General features: G+C 34.2%; 1 protein-coding gene across 17 annotated transcripts in view; it reads left to right on the top strand.

Moving 5' to 3' along the window:
* The window catches only part of Zbtb20 (zinc finger and BTB domain containing 20), an 815,899-nt gene that overhangs the window by 260,403 nt on the left and 527,586 nt on the right, over positions 1-27,910 (top strand). For 13 of the 17 annotated variants that reach the window (XR_012447947.1, XR_012447938.1, XR_012447943.1 and 10 more), the window contains 2 exons: positions 6,726-6,814; positions 7,883-8,040. The gene's annotated coding sequence lies outside the window, so the exon portion shown is untranslated. Of the gene's footprint in view, positions 1-6,725; positions 6,815-7,882; positions 8,041-10,602; positions 27,336-27,910 lie in introns of those variants that run through there. The other 4 variants (XR_012447949.1, XR_012447950.1, XM_074073198.1 and 1 more) reach the window with 2 other exon arrangements.

Below are 27,910 nucleotides of genomic sequence, written 5' to 3'. Positions count from 1 at the left end.
TTTGTCCTTTGTGTTGCTATCTGTATGAGACTTTGAAATCAACATTAACACTTACAATTGCTGTATGCTGTTTCTCTTTTTTAGGCCTGGAGATTATGGTGGGAGGGTTACCCTTTGCTATAATTAATTATCACAGACTAAGTGACTTAAAACAATACAAATATATTCTCTCAAAGTGCTGGGACCCAGAAATCCATATCTAAGGTACAGCAGGGCCACATTTTCTCTGATGACTCTAGAGGATAATCTTTGTTTGTCTCTTCAGGCTTCTTTGGCCCCAGACCTTCCTTGGCTTTTAGTATAGTCACTTCAAATTTGGCTTCCATCTTTACATGGACTTTCTCTGTGTGTATGTCTTTCTATGTCTTCTTATCCTCCTATAAGGATACCAGTCACTGGATTTAGGTTCTACCTTAAGACAAGAATGTTTAATCTCATGATCTTTAATTTATCACATTTGCAAAGACCCTATTTACAATTAGTGTTGCATTCTGAAACCCAGGGCAGATATGAATTCTAGATTCATTCACCCTACTATAGAGATCAACTTCATTTTTCTGCAGAAATTATCTATGGAAGGCTTATTTATACAATAACACCTCAATCCTTTCTTCCCTCTGGAATTGTCAAAATTTACTCTGTACCACATTTATGAAATACTCGTTGCCTCATGAAATACCTTGGTATTTCATGAATTTAATTGAATTATGAGTCATATTCCTTCATTTCCTTTAAAATACTGAAACTTCATTATTGATGATGAACTTGAGGCTTGGAATAGGTAACCAGTAGGGTTGTAGTTACTTGTAGATGAAGTGAAAAATTAAAAATTGACCTTGGAATCATCCAGCTTTTCTGTGACTTTGTGTTTTGAGGTGCCAGATACACTTTTATAGCTCATAGTATTTTTGTAATGATTACTTAAATCATTACATCACAGATGTTTTCTCATAATGATCTCCAGGTACCATAAACCAAGCATGCATCTGAAACAGTGTCATTGCTTATTGAGACCAAAAGGTAATCTAATCTCTATATTTATCATCTGTCAGGTCTTTATTAAAGACTGCATTCATTAAGTGATAACTAGAAACCTAACTATGAAAGACAGAATTGAAAAAGCAAGGCTCGGCTCACAGAGCTTAGATAACTTTGTGTAGCCAGTAAATGACTGAGAGGAGATTTAACCTCAGCTCTGCCAAACCTGATACCTGTGTTCGTTTTTCTTCTCCCAAGCAGATTCTAAAAGGATTCTAAAAGTTTTTATTTTCCTATAAATAAGGAGGAGACTACTATTATGGTGAGGGTTGTCAGAGGGAAAAAATAATAAAGTTGAATCATTCTTAAAAGAATTGAGGTCTAATTAGAAGCATTTTTTTGCCCCTTTCAATAAAATGATTTCATAAATTTTATAAGTCTTATCTACTGAATAATTCCCTTAAGTTTATAGCTCTTTTGGTGTACTTCTGTTCTGAATAAAACATAATTGTATATACATAGTGCAGAAAAATTTAGTAATAAGCATTGGACTTCCCAGCCAAAGAGGGAAACATGAAATTTAAATAAAAATTAAAATTAATCTCTAAAATAGTATTACATTTAAATTTTAAACTGTGATTTTGTTAATACAAACTATGATTTGTACCCAAAGCACATTAATTAAATTAACCTACTCTAGTTTGTCTTGTTCTAGAACCAAAGAAAATACAGTATTCTTTTGCTAGATTGCAGATTTCTTTCTGGTATAGAACAAATTTGTTTACAGGTACTAGAGACAGAGTTCTGATCTTATGCCTTATGGAGCTAACATGGTAGTTGGGCTGTGTGTGTGTGTGTGTGTGTGTGTCTATATATAAACTACTAAACAGATTAACAAATAAATATGTTTACAAAGTAAAAGGTGCTATTTGTGGAGTATAACCGAAAAACACAGGATAGAGAATGGCTGAGAGGAGGGGGCGGGTTCCTTTCTGAGGCAGTAATGCTCAAACTCTAAGCAATAATGTAAAGCATCCAGTCAAGGGAAGGATTAGAGAACGAGAAATCTGATCTCTAGATTCTTGCAGGTGGCTTAGGTTTACGCATCCAAGCAATGTGTTAAGAGTGGTTGTGGCAAGGGAAGCAGGTCTTGCTTGTTGCTTATAACATGCAATTGGGAAATGGGAACAAAGAGTTTATTCTCCTCTTTTAATAGTAAACATAGTAATAATAAGAATGTGGGAATATATTAAATATTGTTAACCATAACCCATATCTTAAAACTTTACAGACTTATTTGTGAAAGCAGATGTAAGTTTAGCCACAAAAGGAGGGATTGGATTCATTGTTATTCTTTGCTATCCCTAGCAATTCTGCTATTTACTTTGTACCAGGCATTGTTAGAGGATCCAGGCAGATTTTTGAGTCATCGTTTTCCCTTAGGTTAATCATCTTTTAAAGGAGTTGTATCATACTTTTTCTTCTTTTCCATATGAAGCGTGAAAATGAAAATGGAAGGCTAAATAGAATTTTCTTTTTGTTTTTAATATTAATCTCATAGAAGCCCAAATTTTAAACATAGAACTTAATAACATATAATTATCATTCCATTTTAGTTGTTATTCTCACATATACATTCATCGTGAAAGAGAAATTTCTCAATATTCTTCATTTAAATTTAAATTATTAATGTATTATAAAACAAAAATATGGCAGTAAATTATTGAAATTGATGAAATTTTATTGAATTTTCATAAGTTTAATTTGTTTAATCAACATTGCACTCATCCCATCACTATTTTTTCATTGCTATAGCATAACCAACGCTGACACTATAAGAAAAAAATGCCCAAAGAAGTAGACAGTCTACTATAAGCATTTAGAAAACAGAGCCAAATAGCACTTTCAGAAATTATTTTCAGATGAGGATATTTAATTTTCTTCACTAGAGATACCAAAAAAATCTCTTGGCCAGGGATGTAGATCAAGTGGTAGAGTACTTGCCTAGTATGTGTGAGTCCTTAGATTCAGTCCCTAGTACCACAATAAATAAATAGTTGAAGGGTCTAAAAATCCTGAAGAGAAACTAAAAATCTCAGTATAGTTTTCAATAGGCTGTACTGCTTCCTAACTTAAAAAACAAACTATTGTGTGATTAATAACACACCATCGTTATCAGTTTTACCATTGAGTCTTACCAAGGAAATTCCCATGAATCTCTTCTTATCAACAATAATGGAAACCAGAAGTGGAGGAAAGGACTACTTGCTTTCCCAGAAATACCATAGTGCACAAGTTCCACTATGTAATTTGGCTGGCATAAAAACTGTTATCCAACTGAGAGATTGTGATTTTTTAAAAAAAATCTAGCCACATCAAGAATATTAAATCACAATGGAAGAAGACCATTATCATACTGAAGCCTCAAATATCACAAATTAAAAATATGGTATAGAATACTTCTTCTAACCTGTAAGCATGCTCTATCATGTTGTAGAACATCACAAACTTTTATAAGTGTGCTTGTGAAAATGTATACCTGAATTATAAACTAATTCTGACATTTTGTTCTACTCATGTTGTGTACATGAGAGTATATATCAGGACAGATTCAAATCACTTTGGGCTGTGGCCCTAAGCTGGCAGGCAATGAAGTGTGTAAGAAATGCTTTTCTGTTGAGTCTTCTTTGGTGTATTTCAAAACCTTGGCAGAGCTAAACTGTAGAGATTTAGAGGCACTACTTATGCAGGCAAGGGTATAACATTGAGAATAATATGTAGTTTATTCAGCTTGCCAAACTTTTCAGCATATACATTATTTTCCTTTGTTATAAAGACATGGCTACAGTCTACATACAAAATATCAAATAGATATTTACTCATTTAGTAGTTATACATACTCAAAATTGATATTTAAGTCTCAAACATATTTTTCTACTATTATGTTTTGCATTTACACTTCAAAGAATATAATGTAAGCACTATAAGGTAATTTATAGATTACATTTTCAGCTACTTTAATTATTTTACAGATGAGGAAATGGAAATCCAATAAAGTTGAGTTACTTACTGTAGAATCTGGATGAGTACAGTGAGGAATTGAATAATATAGTACTCTTTAACTTCATGCAGTGTACTTTAACCATTTACCACTACACTGAACAATTTTTTTTGCTTTTTTTGTTTCTTAAATAGATTCACATGGTAAAAATTTTAATTCTGCACAAAGATATAAAACGATAAGTATTTCTATACCAACTGTAATACTACTCAACACATATAAATGGTTTCAGGCTTATGCATGTAGAAAAATGTATCTATTGCTTTACTTTAAAAACAGAAAAGGAATCATAATATTCAAAATTTTTTCATTGTTTTTCTTAATGTGGTTATCTTAGATATTTTCTAAATCCTAGGGGTCTTACAGTATTTACACTATAGAATTTTATGTTCCACTGTATCTTCTCTTCTTAACAGCTACATAGTATTTCTGTTGTTGGAATTAACAAAAATGTATTTACCACTGCCTAATTTAAGGATATTAGATTATTTCCAATTTCACTGCTGTTCAAAAAATATTGTAGTAAACATCCTTCTTTCATATGTACGTAGTATTATTTCCTACATGTTTGTATAATTAAAACTTCAATAGCTATTAAAAGTTTGGCTTCAAAAACATTACTATACTATGTATTTCTAACAACAGTATGTGAAAATTCCTGCTTTACTACAGCCTCATCAGTCCTGGGTTTTAAAAATTATTTTTCTAATTGGAAAATTAAAAATTATAGTTCATCATTATTTTCCATTTGTATTTATTTATGAATTCGTTTAAATAACATTTTAAAAGCTCACTGGTCATTTGGATTTCTCTTTCTGTAAATTGGTTGTTAAATACTTTTCATTTTTATTGGATTTCTAAATCTTTTATTGATTTGTATGTCATCTTAATATATTATAAAAAGTAAATTTTTTCCATAATATATGTTAAAATAGTTCTCAGTTATTAATTTTCTTTTGCTCTGTAGTTTTCTGATGTAGTTGCATTTATCACTTATTTTGTGGCTTAGAAAAACTCATTCACATAAAAAAATTACCTATATTTTCTTCTAGCACATTTATGCTTTAATCTTTTTAATATGTATAACTCTGACTCAATTAAAATTTATTTTTGCATGCTACACATTTTTAAAATTTATTAACACTTGTTTTTGAGAATGAAAATAAATGGTGTTATTTTTTCACTTGAAATAAAAAGAATCACTTTTTTTGTCCCATGAACAAAGATCATCACTAGCATAAGAAAAAAGCATTAAACTGAGAACTGAAATGTCAAAATTGACATATTTTTCTTTATCAATCACTGAAGTCTATTGTTTGTAGCATAGGAAATCCCAAGAAACTCTTTCATTATAAGAATAAATTATTATATTTTGATTGTCTAAGCAATGATTAAATCAGTGAAAGCATCATAGAATAAATCAAACCCCTAGTGAGATACTTTTAACAGCAAATCTAGTTCATATGGTAATGTTAATTTTACTTACTTAACAGAAGCACTTACTTATCAGTAAGACCCTATAACTGTACAAATGAAATCAAAATGTGAAAGTTGTAATTTAAGTAGGACGCAATAGCCAGGTAATAAATAAATTTATTTGTATCTTAAAAAGTTCACTTCAAGTAGTCATCATTATTAAAAGGCAATTATTTCATATGGTTTTTGTTAGCTTGAAAAGCAGCTTAGAGACTCTAAGGGTTCTGACGGCTTATGTCTTTGTAAGGTTTGTAAATAAGCAAAGGTTCTATTCAGTTAGAAAAGTTGAATATTTAGCAATAAAAAGACTATTAGTTTAATATCTGTTATATTTTATGAGTGCAGCTGATGAAGAGAGAAGTAAGGGTAGGTGAAAATTGAAATCTAAGTGGAGGAGAGGGATCAGGAATGTCATTTAACTTTTTTTCCTACCTTTCACTTTATTTTTATTTTTCTATTCTAAAAGTAACATGCATCAAGGTAAAACTGTTTGCAAAACTTAAAATGTCAGAAAGAGCAATAAAATTATCCTTGAGGTAACTACTAATACTGAAAAGAAAAAATAGCTGCTATTATTATATTATAGTACTGGGGATTGAACCTAGAGCCTCGTTCCTGCTAAGCAGGTGCTCTACCACATCTATCGCATGAGCCCTTATTTTTGTATTTTTTGTTTTTGAGATTGGCTCTTGACAACTTTGCTGGGCTCAAACTCCTGCCTCTACCTCTTGAGTAACTGGGATTTATAGACATGTGTCACCATGCCCAGGAAATTCTTATTATTTTGATATGTTTATATATGTTGAGGTGTAAAAACATAGGATGATGCTCCACACACGGCTGTGTGAATTCTACCATTATATTATGAATATTTGTTTCTGTTATTATATAATTTTTCTGTAACATGATTTTTATTGATTACACAGTATTCCATGCAATGTATGTATGGAATAATTTAGCTTGGCAGACTTATTCACCTGTAAGTTGCTTCCAGGTTTTTTTCTGTGTTAAACATAGACTTTGCATATCATTGTAAAAATACTTTTATGAAAATCTCCAATCATATCTGTGGAAAATTATTATTTGTAGTATAGAAACCAAAAATTCATGAATTTTTGAGTCTTTTGATGCACTTGTCTATGACATTTACACATTGCTGTGTCTGTACCAGCCATCTCTGAATGTATCTGTTTGCTCATATCCCTACCAGTTTTGGCAAAAACTTTCTGTGGCTCAAAGGAAAACTCTCAGTGGTATGGGAAGAATGAGTAGAAAGAGGTGGCAAGAGGTCAAGCAGAGGTAAGTGATGATTTTGTCTAAGGGATGTTGCACACTGCTGCAGGCTTTGAAGCACAGCTTCTCCAAAGCAAATTTGTATTTTCAAAGACAGCTCAGACACTGCGTGCTAGCTTGGCACATTTGAAATGTCCTTGTTTGCTTTCAGGCAGTGGCCTGACCCTTCACACATACCCCACATAGGCAGTGATTGAGACTACTTACTCATACTAATCATTGCACACGGAAAATACATAAAAGATTGGTATTCATCACTCAACATATTTTGCTACTCAAGTGTCATGAAACATTCAGGGTATATTAACTGGCAAATGCACACCTGGAGTATGTTACTTAGCTTTAGAAACTGCTAATTTAAAAAAATCAAATATTTAATTTTGAAGGAAAAAATCAGTTTTGGATTTTGAGCATATATATCATCTTTCATTTTGGCCCAATTAACCCAGCAGGTGTGTGTAAATTAGGTCACTACTTTGTCACCGTGGTAACACATGTTGGGGAGGTGGATCTTAACCACCTCCAACACAGGTGATGTTGGCTGAGTTAGTCTTAAGTGGTGCTTTAGAAATAAACAAGGTAGAATTTAATATGTTAGAGGTTAAAAAAAAATGTCTGATGCTTGGTACCAATAGATTATACTCTGACATGAAAACAAGTACTGCTTCAAATATGTATTAACATGAAAGATCTAATGAGCTCTAGAATCGTAAATTTCATATAAAACTTACTGACAGTCTCTGAAAAGACAGACACTACAGCACCATGAGGTGATAGTCTCATTTCCTCAGTGAGAAAGGGACTTGGGGGGCCAGGACAGATTCTCTGGAATTGAAGGATATTTTTAGAAGTAGGCCATGGCTTCTAGAGACTCATTGACTTCCTGACTCCTAAACCCTAGTGCCTGCCTGGGTTGCAGTCAATGTCTAGAGGTTTTTTTTTTTTTTTTTAATCATTTAAGTGTTATTTTTGATCAGTATTCATAATTGTTTATTGGTTGAGGAGTTGGCAGAGTTGGTATATGCCAGCACTCCAGCACTGATACTGTCTCTAACTCAGGCTTCTTCTCACCAGGTGGAAAATCAGACGTGCTTCAAGATCGCTAGTAGAGCTTGTGCAATCTGTTTGACTGTTGAAGGTTCCAAATCATGTGGGCATTCTGCAGCCTCACAGAGTGGTAGAATTTCTTCACTTATCACTGAGAAGTTCACACCTCTTTTGGACATTAAAATGTAAATATACACTATTAGATGCAGAAAATATGCCAAATTATTATTAAATAAATTTCCAAGGAAAGAAATATATCTCTCTTCTTTTTAGCACCCAAACATGGAAAATACTTCCATTGAACCTGTGGTGACAGCTCATATGTGGCTTATGATTTTTCAATTGTCCTCATGTCCTGCTTTACATTTCTATTACTTGTTATGATTTTGAAGCATTGTTTTATACCACACTTCATTTTTTTTGGTGGTATTTTACACATGGCATTTCAGAAACTTGAATCCCCCTAGTGTTTATTTTCAGTTGGTTGTGACCACAGCTTTATTACTTATTTCATGTGTTTTCAATAGTTAATATTTACAAAACACAGAACAAACTCTTCGAGATTGCCTTCTGTAATCTCCCTCTCCATGCATCAAGGATGAGAGGTACCAAGAGAAGAGGAATAGTGACTCATTCTGTGTCACAGAGCATGTGAATTCACTTTCATAAGAGAATCAAGGGTCCCTAGTTTTCAGGTTTCTTTCTTTCTTTCATCCTTTTTTTTTTCCAATTCCCCAAGAGTCATGCAGGTTTGGAAACTTACAAAGGGAAAGCATTGCTGAGTGGAGAAACAGTTGACTCAAGTGCTCTTATACCTCTAACTTCTCTCTTACCATATACTTCCTCATGTTCACGTCTTCTTCCCTATTAACTACCCAGTGGTGGAGACTGAAGACGGCTTTTTTTTTTTTGAAGAGCTGGTTTATGGGATAAAGAACTGAAGTCTGAGTAAAATCTATTAACCTGATAAGGGTAGGTATGCATTGTTCACTGGAGAACAGTATGCCATTCTACCCTGTCTGTTCAGGAACAAGGTATGTGGCAGCACAAATGAGTATTAGAGTAGAGCTTTGTCATAGCAGAATCCCAGGTTGTTTGTTTTAGGAATAAGAAAATAAAATAAGTGAAGAGATCGAATCTATTAAACCTAATAAAGACAGTTGTGGTAGATTTGGGGAACATTGACTGCTGAATTGTGGTAACCAAGTTGGAATGTAGGGTGGCAGTTAAAATAGTTTCTTTTTTTCATTGTTTGGGGACATAATTTTTACCCCCTTTAAAGCAGCATATTAGGTTGAGAGAAGAAGAAAAAGAAACAGCTTAAACAAAGAGCTTACACAGTCACAGAGCTGGTTGGTTTTTATACCTTCCTTTACAGGGTATTGTCCTTCAGTACAATACAGAGCCATTTCTTTGTTCTCATAAGCTAGCAGTTAAATTGTATGTAAATGTATGCAAATTAGATGCTGTCTAATAAAGAGAGTCATTAGATGGAAGAAATATTTAGTTTAAGGGGAAAAAAAGCAGGTGTATTGTTTAAAAAGAAAATGTAAGGCTACATAAAAGCCCAAACTTTTGTGGACACTTATAGAAAAAATTATTAAAATAGATTTTTAAAAGACTTACGTGTTCCTGACCTTTCCTTTGTGCTTATATATATGTGTGTGTTTTTAAAATATTTACATATAAAACGAGGGGATTGGCTTCTTTCCCAGAATTACTGGAAGCACCTTCACCAGGAACATTTGGACTTGAATAATCTCCACAGCAGCATTTTTCTTCTTGAATTAAATGAATTGTAAAATTGATGAGTGGCTCAGGAACACTGACTGCTTATTTGGGTTCCTTTCCCCTAGGTTGATGAAGGCCTAGTGCCTTACAATTGGTCATCTTTTGTATTTTAAAGTTCCCTTTCCACGGTGTAGTAGTGGTTCTCATTCTACTCCACCCACTCAAAGGCTAATGTAGCTCTTTGAAAGATGCATAGACTGTAAATTCCTTGAGAGAAACTATTAGCTCCTTTTGAACTTGATCAGTGCTGTATTCAATATGTAACACAATACCTAGCATTTACTAGACACCCACATTTTTGGAATAACTTAGTGAATGATTATTTTTGCTAATTAGTTCAGTGGTTATGGGTGTGTCAAACACCTTTGGACTCTGCAGCATATGTTTAATGAAGCAATTCCTCAGCTTTGCATATAACACTTAGATGGTAAATGCATAGTGAGAAACATATTTTTCTGCCCAATTTCTTCAAGTCAGCTGTAACAGAAGTGTTGAGTGTTCATCATGTGCATTACTCATTGTGGCAGCTATGTGTGGGTCAAAGAATAGGCACAATAAAATGGGTGAGCTTGTTCAAAGTGCATTGCATATATGTATAGAATTGTCACAGTGAAACCCCCTTGTGTTATTAATGTATGCTAATAAAAAAAGAATAGGTACAACAGGCTCTCTTGGAGCTCCTACTTAACTAAAGAAATCAAATATACAAAGAGTTAGTACATAGAAAGCTGTAATAAAAAAGAGTTTCAGATATAGGATGAGAGCATAAGAGAGAAGCAAATTCTGACTGAAGGATATCTCAGAGATGGCTTCTTAGAGGAAAATGGAGTTGAACTAAGGTAGTAAGGAACAGATGGTTGGCTATGGTGGAGTGGTGAAACGCAAAATTGCAGAATTCTCTCTGTTGCAGTCCCAGATTAATAGAAATATACTAGATTTTCTTTTCTACTCTCTAGTGAATTTCCAGCAACAGCTTGATTTTAACCCCTGTGGAAACACAAATGAGGGCTGTGATGGATACAATAATTACTAAGGTAAAATTATAACTCCAAGTCAAATTTTTAACCATATTCAGCCACTGACTAGGAAATAAGGTAAAGTATGCAAAAGGACTTTATAACTTTTTTATTTGAAGGCATTATAAATATAAAATTTTATTATTACCCTATGTGTAATGTTGCCCATGGTACGAAATAAAATTGGGGACATAAGAGATATACAGACCTAGAATAGGACACCTAATGTATGTGTAGTATCAATCATACTGTTTACAAAGCACTTTCCTAAATTATTACTTTATTTTAATAACTACCCTTGAGGTTGCAGAGCTGGCGCTAGATTTCAATTTTATACATGAGGGAACTTAGGCACTGAGAAGTTGAATCACTTACCAGGATCACAATGTAACTGGAAAGCCAGGTTTTCCTGATAAGTTGCCCAGTTCTTTCCAGCTGCCTCACTGTCACCCAGTGGTAATACATGGGATAGTTACATAGTTAAAGAGCAGCATATATCTTGGATTCTAATTTTATTGCAAGTATTTTCCATTGATTTGGTGTTACATCCTTATTTTTTCCATTTTAGCATGAGTAAAATATCTTAAGACCAAACCAAGGCAGTCAAGTATAGATTAAGAAACTGATTATTTTGATAACTGAGGATGGATTTAAAAAGCATAATGGGTCCAAGGACTGAAATAATTTAAATTTATTTACTTGACTTTTGAGTTAAAGAAAAGATTTCAATGTGAAGGTACAGAATATGTTGCACAGAGCTTAATCTTGGACATAACCAAAGGGCTGGGGGACTAACAGCTTTTGATATTACTTAGGGCTTATTATTGTTATTATTATTATTTCTTTTTAATTATGCAAAGTGCTAATCAGTTTGATTATGCACAGTGCTAATCAGGTTAATTATGCAAAGTGCTAATCAGTTCTTCTTGAAGCACACGAGGAGAGCAGAGGTGCTGGCGGTGAATGGCACAGCTAGATGGGGGTAGTCACGGCAGTCATTCCTTATTAAGATAGGAGTAGACAAGATAGCAAGGAGGATTTATCCATAAAAATAAAGAGGAAAAGGAAGAAAACTATGAGCACATGAAAGATTATGGTTTTGGCAGGACAGTACTTACACATAGAAAGCTTTTTCTCATTGTTGCATAGTTTGGTTGGATAGTTTCTGCTATATTTTGAAGGCACTCATTTGAAGCCAAAAATACTGCAGAGGGAAAGAAACAGAGTATTGTATAGCTAGACAAGTTGTCAAAACAACTTATTGTAGTTGGCAAGCACCAATTCCTGGGAGGACAGTAAAGGAAGTAGAATCTAATAGACCTATACATGAAAGAGGACATCAATAAATGGAATTGAAAAATTAAGGGAGTGCCGCTCTGATAAGATAAACAAGATCATCTCACTACTGCATTGTTATTGGGATGGCCATCTGCATAGCATATTTCCTGAGGTGAACTGAGGGCTTGCTTCTTGGTGCTGGCAGTGGTCTCTGTTGAGAGTGGTGATGACGAATATGACAATAAGGGTTTTATGTAATAGTGTCTAGTTGGATCAGTTTTGTTGCTGCTGAAATCAAAGTGAATTTTAATATTAACTTACAGGTCTGTGCTTATTAAGCTGAGTGACTTCCTGTGAAGATGAGTTTATAGCAATATGTTTTTATAGAACACTGACCGTGGAGCTCCTCTAGGAAAACCTTTTTTATTCAGTCCTCCTGTTGTATTCTGTGGTTTGATAAGCTATCAGTGAAATGCTGTGATACCTACTTGTTTGAATGCATTCAAAGACCAGAAAGCATTTCAGGATACTAAGATTCAGATTTTAAAGAAATGTTTTCCGTCTATGTAACTTTTCCTTTACTCTGGAATATAAGCAAGATATTTAGAAGTCATTCATAAAAAGTAGGGTCTGCTTTCCTATTTATTACCTGACAATGTGTTTATTTACTTTTCCATCTTTTAAGCAGATATCTAAGCACAACTCATCTTCACAAATATCTTAAGTGCACTAGATTTCTAGAAATGTCTAAATAATGATAACAGTACTACAGAGTCACAGTCATTGGCTGTGCCTACAGAATAGGGCAGATTAATGAGTTATTTGTCCAGCAAGCATGGATTCTTGAAAAAGACAGGCTTTCCGCTTTCACTTTTTTCTTTAACCAGGATTGATTTAATTTTAAAATATAAAGAGAATGACATAAATCTTTGGTTTCCAAGGAGAGTCTGGAAAGAAATAGATTCTTAGAGGACAGTGCCCACAAATTGAGAAAGCCTGTTGGGGGCCCTTTGGGGAATTGGCTGGAAAATTCTGTTATAAGTAGTCCTTCTGCACAGCTTCATGGGAACATGGTTTTAGAAATGAAACATTATTTCTGTGTTTCCCACACCCCAAAACTAAGATAAAGATGAAATGTTCATATTACTACTTTATTAAAATCTTTTGAGTTACTTTTTAATAAGCTTAAAATATTTTCCAAAAGATTTCCATTCACTGATGATATACTAAACTCTTGGTTCCTGATGAAGGCATTTGAAGACAAAGACCTTAACTACATAAAGCATTTACAATGTCACTAGAAAGTTTTAAGAAGAAGATTATTTGATCCAAATGGCAAATGGAAATGTATTTAGTAACATTTAAATAATATTGCCAATCTCCTGATTAGTTATACACTTGGACCCACATCACAGATACTCTCCTACACAGACCTGTATATTTCTTCATTACAACCAATGTTATTAGAGCACCTGTTGTGCATTGTGTGCTGGTAACAGTACCCTCAGCTCTCCTAGAAACTGGAGATACCTTGGTTAGAAAAAGACACAAAGTAAGTGACATCATGTAGATGGTATTTTTCTCATTATCTTCAGCCTTAGGAATAAACCTTTTATATTTTACTTCTCCTCAAGTGATCTATATAATTCAGCACCAGGTTTCCATATCTTCAAGTATCTAAAAATAGGTTGGACCAAATGATTTCCAAAGTGCTTTCATTTCATATACCACTGTATTAGAGTCTGTTAGGTGATTAGGCCATAAAGTGAATTTATTCTTTGTTACCATGTGAAAAGCCTTAGAATCATACAAAGTTCTTTTAGATTTTAATCTTTGGGCAATAAGTAATTGTTGCCAAAGGACAACAATTCCTAAAGACTAAAGACTAAAGACTTTGGGATGTTCTTGGATTTGAATCCTGGATCTTTCAGTTACTAGCTGAACAAATCATAACTCATTTGATCATCTGTTTCCTCACAGTTCCTACCTCAAATTATGGATATAAGTATTAGTTGAAATATACCATATAAATTCATGGAGGTCAGTGCCCAGTGGCACTTGAAACTTGCTTCTTTTCTCCATAGTTAGTCCTTTTTTTTCATTTCTGGCAGCTGAAGACTCCCTCACCCTGCTACCAAAAATGCCACAAACTAGTGAACTTCCTTTTCTCAAGATGCTGTTTCCTGCATTAAGCCTGCAGTTCAACTAACTCTGAATTTTCTCTGCCATTGCATCTTTTCAGTTTTATTTTGTCTTCTTATTTCTACTTATATTCACCGTAGGTAACACAGTCTTGAATACATTAACAATAAAAATGTGTACAAATGTAATTGAAGTAAATTAAATAGAAATATGTTGTCTCCATCAGAGCTGTATTGTAGTCATTTGTTTTTGACTTTCCTAACTATGCTGGAAACTTCCTAAGTACAAAGATAGTGTCTTAAACCCTTGTATTTTTAGTATCTAGTCTGGGCTCCACTAGTAAGGATCCCACAGTCTACTTAGGAGCAAGAATTTTAAAGCAACAAGATACATAATCTGTTAATGAGTAAAGTCTTGTGGTACTGGAGATGTTGGGAAAGCTTCACAGAATAGATTTGGGGACAACTTTATGGAGCAAATTATGTTTGAATTTCACCTGTTTGATTTGGCCTTAATTTATTTTCTGATAAAAAATGGGAGAGAAAATGAATTCTAGATAGTGAGAAGAACATGAAAAGACTAATGTTTACATAAAGTACATTGGTAGCTGAATGGTAAAAGGATCAGGTGACACATAGGAAGATTAAAAAAGGAGATTGGGAACTTATTATGAAGGACCTAGAAGCTCTTTAGAGTCTTGTGTCACTTTCCAAAATAAGTATATATTTGTGGTAAAGAAAGCATTATGTTACAAGAATATAGACACTACGATGTTTTTATATGTGAAGAAGTAAGATTGAGCAAGCAATGAACAAAGAGAAAAGGGACAATATAAGGGATCATGTGAGAAAGAAGGTTTGGATCTGGGACCTACCTAGCTCTTCTCTACATTTGCTTTGTGCTCTTGGACAATTCATCTTCCTGACCACATATCCTGTAATATCACACAGTACCTCTCATTTAGACTTACAGGAGTTTGAATCACTCTTACTGGAAATACTTAAAAAGGGCACTTGCTTTGGATGCTTTGCATCCAAGAAATTCAAGGTGAGTAGTCTTTTAATGAGAAAGAAAAATTTATACTAGTAGTATATTTGAAAAGAGGAAAACAAAGATGAACAACAATTCAAAGATGAATTTGAAGAGAATCTCCACAACTAAAAGTAAGTTTACAGCCCAAACTATCTAAGAAAGCAGAACATTGAAAGATAGACTCTTCAGAGTTCCGCATTCTGGGGATAAATATAGACTCATTGACCTGAAAGAAAAGACACCGTGCATGGAATACTATGATTTGCCTGGACTATGTCTGGTAACTAACTGAAAAATGAAATGAGAAGTTACCTGGAGCAGAGAAGCTAATAAGAGGGCTATGGCTAGTAGTTTACAAAGTTTTGAGGCCTGAAGTCATATAGTTAGTACAAAAATAATTTCACGTGAATGTTCATAACTTTCTCCTTCCTTCATAGAAGACGATTCTTCCTGTCACATCTGTCTCTTTCCATTTCTTCTAAGAACTCTGTTCATGACAGCTAAGTGTCAGGACTTTGGTATGCAAATAGAATCAGAAACAACTGGAAAAGTGGCTATGGAGGAGAATGTTCATCATAAAGTGTTACAGTTTTACATAGATAAGAAGAAAGGAATAGGGATGGAAGTAAAAAGCGAGCATGGAGGAAAGAATAATACCTACAAGGGACAGGTGGGATGGAGGGAAGTTTTAGAGGTAAAAGGGTAGAAAGAGATTTCTGAAGCATAGTGGCTGTCTCTGTGGACAGTATTTAAAGTTACACAAATTCTTTCTGATGTTTTCTTGAGAAACTGAATGAGAATTGGATTTGTTTTTTGACAGTACTTGGGGTTGAACTCAGTACCTCACACTTGCTAGGGAAGCACCTTGAGTCACACTACCAGTCCTTTTATGCATTGGTTCTTTTTGAAATAGGGTCTCATGTAATGCCTGGCTGGCCTAGACCTCTATCCTCCTTTTTGTGCTTTCCCATGTAGCTGGGATAACAGGTACACCAAACTATCGAGCCTCACAAGTTTTGGGACTTGGACTGGCCTTAAACTATGATCCTCCCAATCTCTGTCTCCCAAGTAGCTGGAATTATAGGTGTGAACCACCGTATCCAGCCTAGAATTGTTTTTAGTCTATGTTTCTACTTGGCTATTTCTTTGGCTCCAAACTAGGTCTAAAACTTTGTTCCCACATTTCCACCACCATTACCACATAGTGCAGTGATGAAGTTAGGCTCAGCATGTCAAGCGTTTCATGTTCTACCAAGTGTACTTGGTAGATTTTGTGATTGATGTTCCATCAGTTGTCCCTAGAGTTAGCTTTAACTGCATAAAAATATGGGAGTGGACAGAGGAGGTACAACTCTTTATGTGATTCATACCACCCAATATTGCCCTAAAAATGGCCCTAATTTCACATACTTGCAAATCTTATTTCATATATTTTTCCTTTTTTAGCTGTCAGATGAGCAAAGCAACTTCATATTAATCACAAAAAACTTGTATTTAGAGAGAAAGACCTCTTTTTAGGCATTATTATGTTCTGGAATAATCTTCAGTGTCTTAGATGACTAAATAATTATGATTCCTATAAGATAAATTAGCAAGTAAAACATTAAACACTAAAAATTTATTAACCAATATTGTTATTCAGGAATTAAAGTTCAAGTCGGGTAGCTTTTGTGTCATGAGATTATTCTTTGTGAGATCGAGCAATTACCACTGACATACTTGTCTAGGAACTTGATGGCAACCCAGTGTTGGGATTTCAAGGACTATGTGAAACATAAATTGTATACTTTTTATAAGCTATATTGTATACAATGTCAAATGCCCATTTTGGAAACTTTCTGTTTTATAATTTTTGGCATTAAAGAAGTACATACTCCATAAATTTATATTTATGTTATTGTTTTTAAAAAAAAATTCTGAGTGGGTATGCACATTAAGCATATGGCTACACAAAGATTAGAAAAACTGTGACCATCAAGAATAAATATTGGGGGCTGGTGGAGTGGATCAAGTAGTAGAGCACCTACTTAGCAAGTGTGAGTCCCTGAGTTCAAACACCAGTACTGCCAAATTAAAAAAAAAAAGGAATAAATATTGGTAATAACACTGATGGAATTACACACATGTAGTTTATTGTGAGAAAAAGTAGGAAGACTCATATAGAATTTATATAGGCTTGTTTTTAATGAAAATATAAATGGAGACATGTGTTATTAAAGTGGTAGCCTTTGAAATTTTTCTTCCTGCTCCACTTAAGAGGAAATGCCTTTAGTCAGATGAATTCTTTCATATTGCTCTTAACAGTACATAATTTACTCATGTATTATTGTATTACACTCCATAGTAATCAAATATTTTAAATCAATAAAATATTTCAGGATAGTAAAGCATATCACTGCTATAAAATCTTCCAGGATGTAAAAGAGAAAATAAGCAACAAATGTCTAGATATATAGTAGCAAAATTTTAAATGTTTTGTTGTTTGCTTCATTTGATTTTGTTGTTTTAAATTTTTACTTTAATTTTCTTCTACCTAGTAAAAGTACAGGAAAAGATGGAGTCTCTGAAACTGTAAAAAAACTGTTTCTAATCTTATCTCTGTGTACATTTAGGTGTAAACTGAAGCTGTTATATACAATGACATATAGCCACACTCTCTGTGTAGGGAGCAAATCAGATTTTCACTCTTTAGAACTCTTTATTGTTTTGAATTTTAACAGTTATGCTACTTAGAGTATTTGATAAGAATATTTGGCACTTACTGTGATCCTAAAACTGAAATAGAAAGTATGAATACAAAAAAGGAAGAGAATTAAAGTTCAATAAAATAACATTGTGTGATGGTTACTCTGAAAAACTCATTTCTGTATATTATCTAATTTAAATGGATAAGCCTATAAATTGTTAATTTCTCTTTTTATGAGAAAATTAAAATAGGAAGCCATTCAGGTAAAGATTATTATTAGGAAACAGACAAAATAATGATGATAGTGGTGAAAATGAAGTTGAAAAGTTTGGACTTGATTTAGAAGTCAAGGAAAACTATGATGCAAGAGAGGCTGGATGAAGGACTATTTTAAAACTCTGAAAAATCATGACAAATATTAAGTAGATGCACAACAGAAATTGGTTTTGATTTAGTAGACTTAATTCAAGCAAGATTTTATGCTAAACTTTGAGGAGGTTTTGGAGACCATTCCTTTTTTTGTTACTCATGCATTTATGGTATATTACAATGAACAGAAACTGGGGAATTATAAATCTTTCTTTCCTTTTTACAGTGATATAACTTCAGTAACCTTCTAAGTTGAGATCATTTGAAGTGAGGTTTGTGTGTGGGGGCGGGGGTTTTGCTAGTAGGGTTTGAACTCAGGACTTTGTGCTTGCTGTGCAGGTGCTTTACTGCTTAAGCTGCACCTCCAATCCTTTTTGCTCTGGTTATTTTGGAGATAGGGTCTCATTTGGCCTGGCCTACACCATGATCCTCCTATTTTATGCTTTCCACTACTTCTGGATGACAGGGGAGTACCACCACACCCAGCTTTTTTTCCATTGAGATGGGGTCTTGCTAACTTTTTTACAATGGCTAACCTCGAACCATGTTGCTCACAAGTAGCTAGGATTACAGGTGTGAGCTACTGGCACCCAGCTTCGTTTGAGTTTTTTAGAGCTCCAATTCTAGAAACAGTGGAGGAATTCCAGTAGTTCCACAGCAGCAACTCCTTCTTTACACTAGGGGAGGTGTCACAAAGCCATGATATAATAGAGAAATTTTCAGTCTTATCTTATGGGACTTTTTGCCTACTTAAAAGTGACTACTAAGGTAATCAAATAGATTATTCAAATCTTCTATTCTTTCCTCTGATCCTTCCTTTACTTGCACAATATTTTCATAGAGTTGCCAAGATAACTGTGAAAAATAATTAAGCCAACCTATGCACATTTTATTATGAAAAATATTTTAAATATTTCTGTTGGTAAAAGCTAATGAAACATAACAATTTGTTTATTAAAAAAGTATTTTGAATGTCCTCTTCCTTTGATCATATGTGGCTAGTATGAACAAAGACCCTGTTTCTGGTAGAGAGCTTGTATTTGTATTAGTTTGCATATTTGGACTTTAACAGTACTTCTTTTTCTGTTTATTGATGGTACTCCTTAGACCTTTGTACAATTATAATGTATACATCACATCACTGGCATACATTTGGGTGTGAAATGAGGGTAGGTTTTTCAGTCAATGTAGCTAGAAGGAAATATAAAGATTCATTGCATTAATTTTGATACTTTGGGTAAAGTAGGATTTTTCCATGAATCTCAAATTTCATAAGACAAAAATTCTGTGTTTAGAGACATGAAGGCAGGTTAGTCAGGAAAAACTGTGCTGATTGTTTGGGAAGTACTTAGCTTTTCATCTGCTGGAAGAACTAGATATTATTGTCATTGTCTAGTGTGCTGATGCTGATAAGTATGTCAACTGTGGTTACTTTGGGAATTTTGGCAATGATAAACACTTTCCCTTGAGAGAAGTCAGTATAGATTCCCTGCATTGTTAATGGACTAATTGCTTTTCCTTTCTGTTTTCCATAAAAATCACATTTTTCTTTTCCTTTCTTTCCCAGCTGTTGCAGCTTCCTTGGTTTTGTGCTTTGAACTTCATATAGTCATGATACTGGCCCTACCCCTACCTAAAAGATACTCAGAAGGAAACTTGGCAGGGAGTGTTTCTCTGTGTGATGAACTGGGGTAATTGAGTCAGTATTTCAAGGATAGCAGTGTAACTCATATATAAGAGAAAACTTTAATTTGTCATCCTTGGGTGTTTTCAGCTGACAACTCAGCCTGTTCTATAAAGAAGTCTTTTTATTCTCCAGTGGTTTGTAGCTGGGAATGAAGTACAGATATAGTAGTTGGATTGGTTGGATTAGTGCACAGGAAGGCATTAAACAAACCTGACCTTTTCTGTTAATTCCTTTCCTTTCCATGTAACCTCTTACCTCTCAAAGTGGAAGGTCACATCTCTATTCCCAGTGAGCTTGCCATCATGGGTAAGAATCAAAATTTCCCTTCTGGGTCATCCTCTAGATATGGAGGACGAAAGTAACTTTTATTTTTGTTGTCCAGATCAACATATTTTTTCTGCCATTTATTTCACATAAGTAAGCTAATCATTTGACCTACCTGGAATTATGTTTTAAAACTGGTCCCTTTTTTTTGCTTCCTATCTTAAAAACTCAGTGTCCTCAAAATATCCTCTTCCTTTGGGACCTACCTTTCCTATTATTGTAGAAGGATTTGCTATCCTACAATTTCTATTGGCTTTTCTTGGGAAAACGATTTAAGAAATATTCATTGGCTGTTTCTTTCTATCAGGTATTATGAATTTTATGTTCAGTTGTTCAGGATTCTCCAAAGAAACAGAACCAATGGATGCACATATATAGAGAAAGAGATACTGTATAAGGAATTGACTCACTTGATTAAGGAGTCTGAAAAGTCCCAAGATCTTCAGTTAGAAAGCTGGCAGCCTAGGAGAGCAAATGGTATGCTTCTCATCTTAGTCCAAAGGCCTAAGGCAGAGAAGATCTGATGCTGTTGTTCCACCTAAGGCCAGTAGGTTCAAGACCCAGGAACAGCCAGTGTTACAGTTTGAGTCAGAAGGCAAGAAAAAACAAAAAGCTGTCCCAACACAAATGTTGTCAGGCAGAAATTCCCTCTTACATGCAAGAAAGTCACCCTTTTTGTTCTAGTGAGGCCTTCATTTGATTGGATGGAGCCCTCAAACATTAGGGCAGGCAGTCCTCTTTGCTTATTACTGATGCTAATGTTAATCTCATCCAGAACATCCTACTGACACACCCAGAATGATGTTTGAACAATATCTGGACACACTATGTGGGTTAACGTACAAAATCAGCCATCACATTAGCTAATTTATCCCAGACCAAAATGCTGCCCCAGAATTTATGAAGTAGATTCTATTGATTATTAACAGATTGAATGATTGAGATTGAGGTGAGATTACCCTTCATTCAAATTCTGTCTTTATCTCTTACTGTTTAATAGGCAAGCAGCTTAACCTCACTTTTCTCAAATAATACTGTGCAGAGTCAATTTTTCTGTCTATGGGGTATTGCTTCAAGTCTTGCAAATTCTAAAATCCATGGTTATTTAAGTTCCTTATATAAAATGGCATACTATTTGTGTACAACATACACACATTCTCCTTAAATCACCTTAGATTACTTATAATATCTGATACAATGTAAATGCTATATATAGTTACTATATTAGATTATTTATAAAATAAGGACAAGAAGAAAATGTTTGTACATGTTCAGTAGGGAAATATTTTTTAAGAAATATTTTTGATCTGTAAGTCAGTTGAATCCATGATGCAGAACCAAAGGAGATGGAGGGCTGATTATTGAGTTGCTATGAGAATTATATGAAATAACACAAGTGAGATACTTAGGACTGATGACTAGAAGGCTTTATTTAAACTTTTACAGGTAGTAAAGTTTACTAGTGGTTAAGATCCTTGCCCAACATCACATAGCTAATGAGTGGTGAAAATGGGGTTGAAACTTATGCTGTCTTCCTCCAAAATCACATATTTAATCATTCCTGTCTTTTAACTTCTAAAGGGAGCATTATAATGTAATGGCTTGGCCTCTGCTATTAGACTGGGGGTTAAAATCCTGACTCTTTCACTAGAAAAGGTTAGGCAAGTTTCTTAATTTCTCTGTACTTGTGTTTCCTCATCTTTAAAACAGAAATAGAATAATTGTACCTTTTCTAGAGTAGCAAGAATCAAATGATTTCTAGGAATACTGCTTTCATTCATGAATTTTAAATGATAGCATTTCAGATACAGGAAGACTTGAGGAGAGGTTTCTTCATTTGCCCAAATTATGGCTGATACTGGGATAAGTAAGATTTATGAAATCGAGAGAAATGTTAAAAATACATTAATATATTCTTAATGTCACAAATAGCATTATGTTACAAGTTTCTCTAAAACTATTTTAAGAGCATGAAAATGGTGGTTTTTTTATTCAGAGTAGTTGTAAATATCTTTAAAATGAAATTGAAACCAATGGATGGGAGGTAGAAGGAAGCCAAAGATGAATCCATTGCAGACTGAAAACATTAGGCCTCTTTTGTGACTTTCCCTTGCCCATGCAATAGAAGTGTGATGGAAGATCCACCAACTAGGACCAAATATTTTCCTATCTACTGTATAAGACAAAAAGACTCAGAATTTCAAAATGTTGTATCTGACTTCTCATCTGTCAGCCAAAGGCAGCTGAAAAGGCATGAGCCCTAGAGAACTGTTTTCCCACATATGTATTTGTTTTTAGACAAATGTGTTTGTTTGATGATCTAAACACCATGGAAATAGGCTCCATGGAAATGCATAGTCGGGGGTAGAAGCTCTAGAAGTGTTGACTCAATCCTTGATCCTTCTGTATGATGGATTAAATGCCACATGCTTCAGTTTGCTGTGTGTGGGGTCTTTCAGCATTATTTATAATAAACGTGATTCTGTAGGAAGAACAAGAATCTTACTGATTTTTAAACAGATTAGTGAGAGGTTGGTTGTCATTTGGCTGTTGTTTATGAAGGGAGTACAGTATTCAGTACTCTTCTCTATGGAAATTTTTATGCACAGGAAATGAGGTTAAAATTAATATTAAGAGTAGCTTTGAGGGGAAACAAAATTCATAAGTACGTTGAAGGGAGTATAATAATAAAGAAGGGAAAGGTGTGATTATCCTCTTGCCTCAAAGTCGTGGGATAACTTATAGGGCATTTATTATGCATATGTTATCCTCAACACTTTAGTATAATCTTCAGTTCCTTATAAAATTTAACTCCATATAACCATTGCTAGAAACCTGTCTTCCTTCCGAACTGAATTACCTATAGCTCATTTGCCTCCTGCAATTTGGAGTCATCTCAAAATAAGTGACACCTATGGATGTTATTATAAGAAAACTGTTGGAATCAGATGGAAAATGTCTGGTAAATATATATCAGATGGTAAATGTCCACCCTTCCATAAGATAGCAGTTACTTATTTTCTTTCTTATTTTGTGAGAATTACTAAGAATTATTTTCTTTTTTTGGCAATTGGAATAAGTAACATTATTCAAAGAAAAAAAATATTCCCTGGCCATAAAAGTAATGCAAACCAAAAACACCTGTTAAAATTCCACCTCACTCCTGTTAGAATAGGAGTTAGAATCAGAAGAAAGTAGAGATGAACCAATTTATATTATAATACATATATACATGGAAATGTCACAATGAAACACCCTGAATAGGTATCTTAAACAAACAAAAATATCATTTTTTAATACAAAAATGGAGAACAGGAAGGCAGGACAGGTCCTCTCTGGGGAGTTAGTACCAGTGGGAGGGAGGAGGGTATAAGAAAAGAGTGTAGAAGGATGAATATGATGGAAATATTTTTTATGTACACATGTATATAAATGGAAAATGAGACATGTTTAAACTATTCCAGGAACGGGGGTAGGGGAATAAAGTAGAATGATGGAGGGGGTGAATTCAACTATAATATATTCTAAGAACTTTTGTAAATGTCACAATATACCGCCAGAACAATAATAATAATAAAAGTAATAATAATAGACAAAAAATTAAATTTAAAAAAAAGAAATAGGCGACAAGGAAGGAAAATGTAATTGAGTTCAGAAATAGTTTTACTTTGACTAAATAAATAATAAATGGTAAAGGGTACAATACAATGAGAAATACTGAGGTTTCATTTCATCCCATTTCATCTTATTGAATTGGATTTGACAGAGACAATGACAATGGACTTGTCCATGGAGATTGGTAGTGTAATGGCTGGGGCTATTTTGTCATTGTTATGAACATGTACAAACAGAAAGGGACTCCTTGGTAATTCTGAATATAATAGTGATTTTAGATACAAATTTCAGTTTTACAAAGTCACAGTCAGCAGGTAAAAGCGGATCTGTCACCTATATCTAGTTCTATATTTTAATAAACTAGAAAATAAAATACATCAATATCATATATCTTTTTGTTTTCCTTTGCCAATGAGTGTTTAGAATGTTCTCATAGCATTTTTGATCTCCCAGCTAAAATACATTTATTTCAGCTTCATATTTAGAGGAAGAGTAGAATGTAAGTGGGCTGCTAGCAATGGTTAAGCATCAAACTTAGGGTGTCTTAGCCTTTTTGGCTTTTTTTATAATGTGACACTTCTAAACATGTTTGAAGAAACAGTTTATAAGCAGAAATGCATTTTGTATCCTAAAAGTGAAGCCAAAAGAACTGAGGTTATTTTTGTCTAACTAAACATCTCAAATGGATTATCAGAGTAAGATAAATTCAGATATGTGCAGGCCTCAGCAAACTATACTTTGGTGAGCTCTGTTTTGAGAGAAGTGATATGGAATAGGGTTAGTACATGTTATAATTCCACAGGTTAACCATAGATGAGTTCTTCAGCCTTCATAGTAGTGACTTCTAATTAGCCTCATGTGATAGGGAGTTTGTAAAGCCTTATTTATCATTGAATTTTTCCCTCCTTTCTTTCTTTTTTTATCAAGATGGTATCATTCTTGAACTGATCTATTAGAATTATAGCTAGATTCCAACTTGAAGCAACCTAGATGAAGCTTGAGAGTGTGTTTGCATAAGAGAAGTGAAGAACTGACAATATGAATAACTAAGAAGCATAACTCAGTCCTTTCAGAACTCACCCTGATGCCTAATTTAATTTCTCAGAAACTGATCAGGTTGTCTGGGTTGTTGTCAGATAGCCACTCCACTTTATGAATATATGTTTCAATTAATTGCTACCTACATTTTGCTAGTTTCCTCATATATATTCAGAAAGAAACTGAATTAAATTAGGATGGTTAAATGTTAAGACAAAAATCACAGATTTATAGAAGGATCTTGCCTGAGAATTCCATTGCATACAAAGATATCTCCATCCTATACTCATAAAAAGTTACTTAAGATCCAAAACAATAGGACCCTGCCTTTATTCCTGGACATTTTGCAATGCCTGGCACATAGTATGTATTTGAAAATCCTTGCTAAATGATCAACTCTGTAGTAAAGAGGCTCACTACCATCTTAGATTTAGTTACACTGTGTCGAATTGAATCTCTTCCTTTCTGTTCTACTTCCCAAAGCAAAAGTATAAAAGGATATCCCCAACGTACATGCAGGAAGTTTTGTCATTTGGAACTAAAAATGCTTCTCTCTTTCATACATTTATTTCAACAAACTCTGATTCAGCACTTGCTACAGCCCAAGTATAGTTCTATGCTCTGATATAATTCTAGGGTTTGAGATAGATACATTGGTGAACAAGACACAAAAGTTCTGTTTACATGAAGTCACACCCTGCAGCTCTTAGAACTAGAACTCTTAGGATTGTGACTGACACATAGTATACCATCAATATTTGCTAAATAATACTCGTAAAAAACAATTCTGTTATTCTCAGGGATATTTATTCAGAGCCCTGAGCTTATGAACTGAGCCATAAGCTTATTTCACTTCCCAAAACAAAATTCAAATAGATGTACTAGATAAGATATAACAGATGGTATTTTGGATATATTATTATCACAGTTCCTTAATCTTTTCTGATCATCCACTTTCAAAAAGGAAGCATCTCTCTACTTTTTAAAAAATTACTTTCCTGTGTGGCCTTGGCAAGCCAGGGCCATGTGATTCTTACCTAAAAATAATGAAGATATGATAATATTCTAATTCACACAGAGAACACAGCAGAGCTTAGTGAATTAATGTTTGCACAGTGCTTAGAAATCTGAGGTTGAAATTGCTAAGAGAAATGTACAGAACTATTATTGCCACTAAAATTATGATGATAGACATTTTTTTCTCTACCAAAAAAGATCTCTGAAAATTGGTGTTTGTATTTTAAAAGTCATATGCCACACTAAAGAAGGTATTCTATATGTATCAAAAGGAAAAGCCAATAAATATCTTGTTTCATTATTATGTGACATAAAAATTTCTAAGGAATCATTATATGTGGGATAGTAAATGGCATTTAAGACCTTATGATTCACCAGTCTGGACAGATGGATGATTACAACTTCTTACGTAAGTGACAGGTGGCAGTTTCAGTGAAATGGGTTCCAAAGTTCTTCTAATTTTTGCCTCTCTTCTTTAGCTGGTGTTTGGCTTGGAGCAATGTAGCAATGAGCTGCAGTTCCAAGAAGAAGGAGGGTTTAGGGCAGTGGGGTAAATGTTTTCTACTCTCTCTCTCTCTCTCTCTCTCTGTGTGTGTGTGTGTGTGTGTGTGTCTTTTTGGCTCTTTGGTTAACTCCATCCATTCAGTGGTCTAACTAAAATGTCAGACACTAACTGTCTCATAGCAATGAACTGTGATTTTAAACCAGGTGTGAATGTACTTTTCCTAGAATGGTGATTCTTCCATGCAGGTTTTATACAATGTCTAGAGTGTGAAGGGCCATTATGTGATATATTCTCATATCAGTAGAAGATGAAGTGAGTTTAAACTGTAAAATTTAAGAAAGATCAAATTAACCTTAAGTTTTACTTATTCAATAAATATATAGTGAGCACCAAACACATACTAGGCACAGTTCTGGCACTAATGAGACCATGAGGAATAAGACAAGGTCTTTGACTTTCAGAGCTTCCATTTTAGTTGGGAAGGTAGAACATAAGCAATAAATACATAATTTTGGGAAAGACTAAATACTAAAACGAGGTAGGATAGGGTGTGGGTGGCAAGCTATTTTAGATATATTGATCAATGTAAGTCTCCTGAAAAGGTTACATTTGAATAGAGACTACAGTAAAGAATGAAAGAATTATTCTAAACTCTGACAGAAGAGCACTCCAGGCCTGGATAATAGGAAGACCTAAAGCTCTGAGGTGAGATGTTCCAGGAAGAACTCTGAATAATTGTAAAATCCTGAAGAACCAGGTAGAGCTTAGCCCACTAATGATGCACAAACCTGCCTGTACAACTTGTAAAGCTAGAGGACATTAACTCATCCTTTCAAAGTGATTTCCAGTTCTCTCTGTTAAGATGTTTCCATGATGCTTTTGATTTTAGTAAAACATGAAAGATGTAAATGCCTTCAGTCAGTTATCACACAACTCTTTCTCTCCTTATAAGACCTGGAGTTTATTTCCTCAAAATGTTCTTTGAGAGGGAATACCACGAGACAGGAAGAGCACACGAGTAAGAGATCTAAGGTAAAAAGAGGGATGGGCAGCACTTGGCTGGTCTTTCTTTTAAGCTTCCTCCAGCTTAGAAAGCATGTGCCCTGGCACTTACTTTATAGGTACCTCCTGCCCTTTGGTTGCACTGATCTTGTCAGACATGGAGCACGAGGAATATTTGTTGCAATATGTAATCCCTAATGTTGTGCTGCCTATGGAAATCACTAAGTGTTCTGAAATACTGACCCTTCTTATAGAATGGCAAACATTCTTGAATAGTATTATGAAGTTAAGAAATTTAAACCTCGGGCCAGCATCATGGAACATGCCTGTAATCCCAGCTACACAAATGGCAGAGATGGAAGGATGGGAATGCAGATCAACCACGGCAAAAAAGTTAATTAGACTCTCTCTCAACAAAAAAGCTGGGCATAGTAGTATATGTCTGTAATCCTAGCTACGCTGAAGGCGGAGGCAAGAGGATCCTGGTATAAAAACCATATCTGAAAAATAAAGTAAAGGAAAAAGGGTGGGGGCATGGCTCAATTGGTAGAGC

The sequence above is a fragment of the Castor canadensis genome, chromosome 5 (assembly GCF_047511655.1).
Source record: "Castor canadensis chromosome 5, mCasCan1.hap1v2, whole genome shotgun sequence".
Classification (NCBI taxonomy): Eukaryota; Metazoa; Chordata; class Mammalia; order Rodentia; family Castoridae; genus Castor; species Castor canadensis.
The sequence above is the reverse complement of the archived record's forward strand: the minus strand, read 5'-3'. Positions and strand labels throughout refer to the sequence as shown.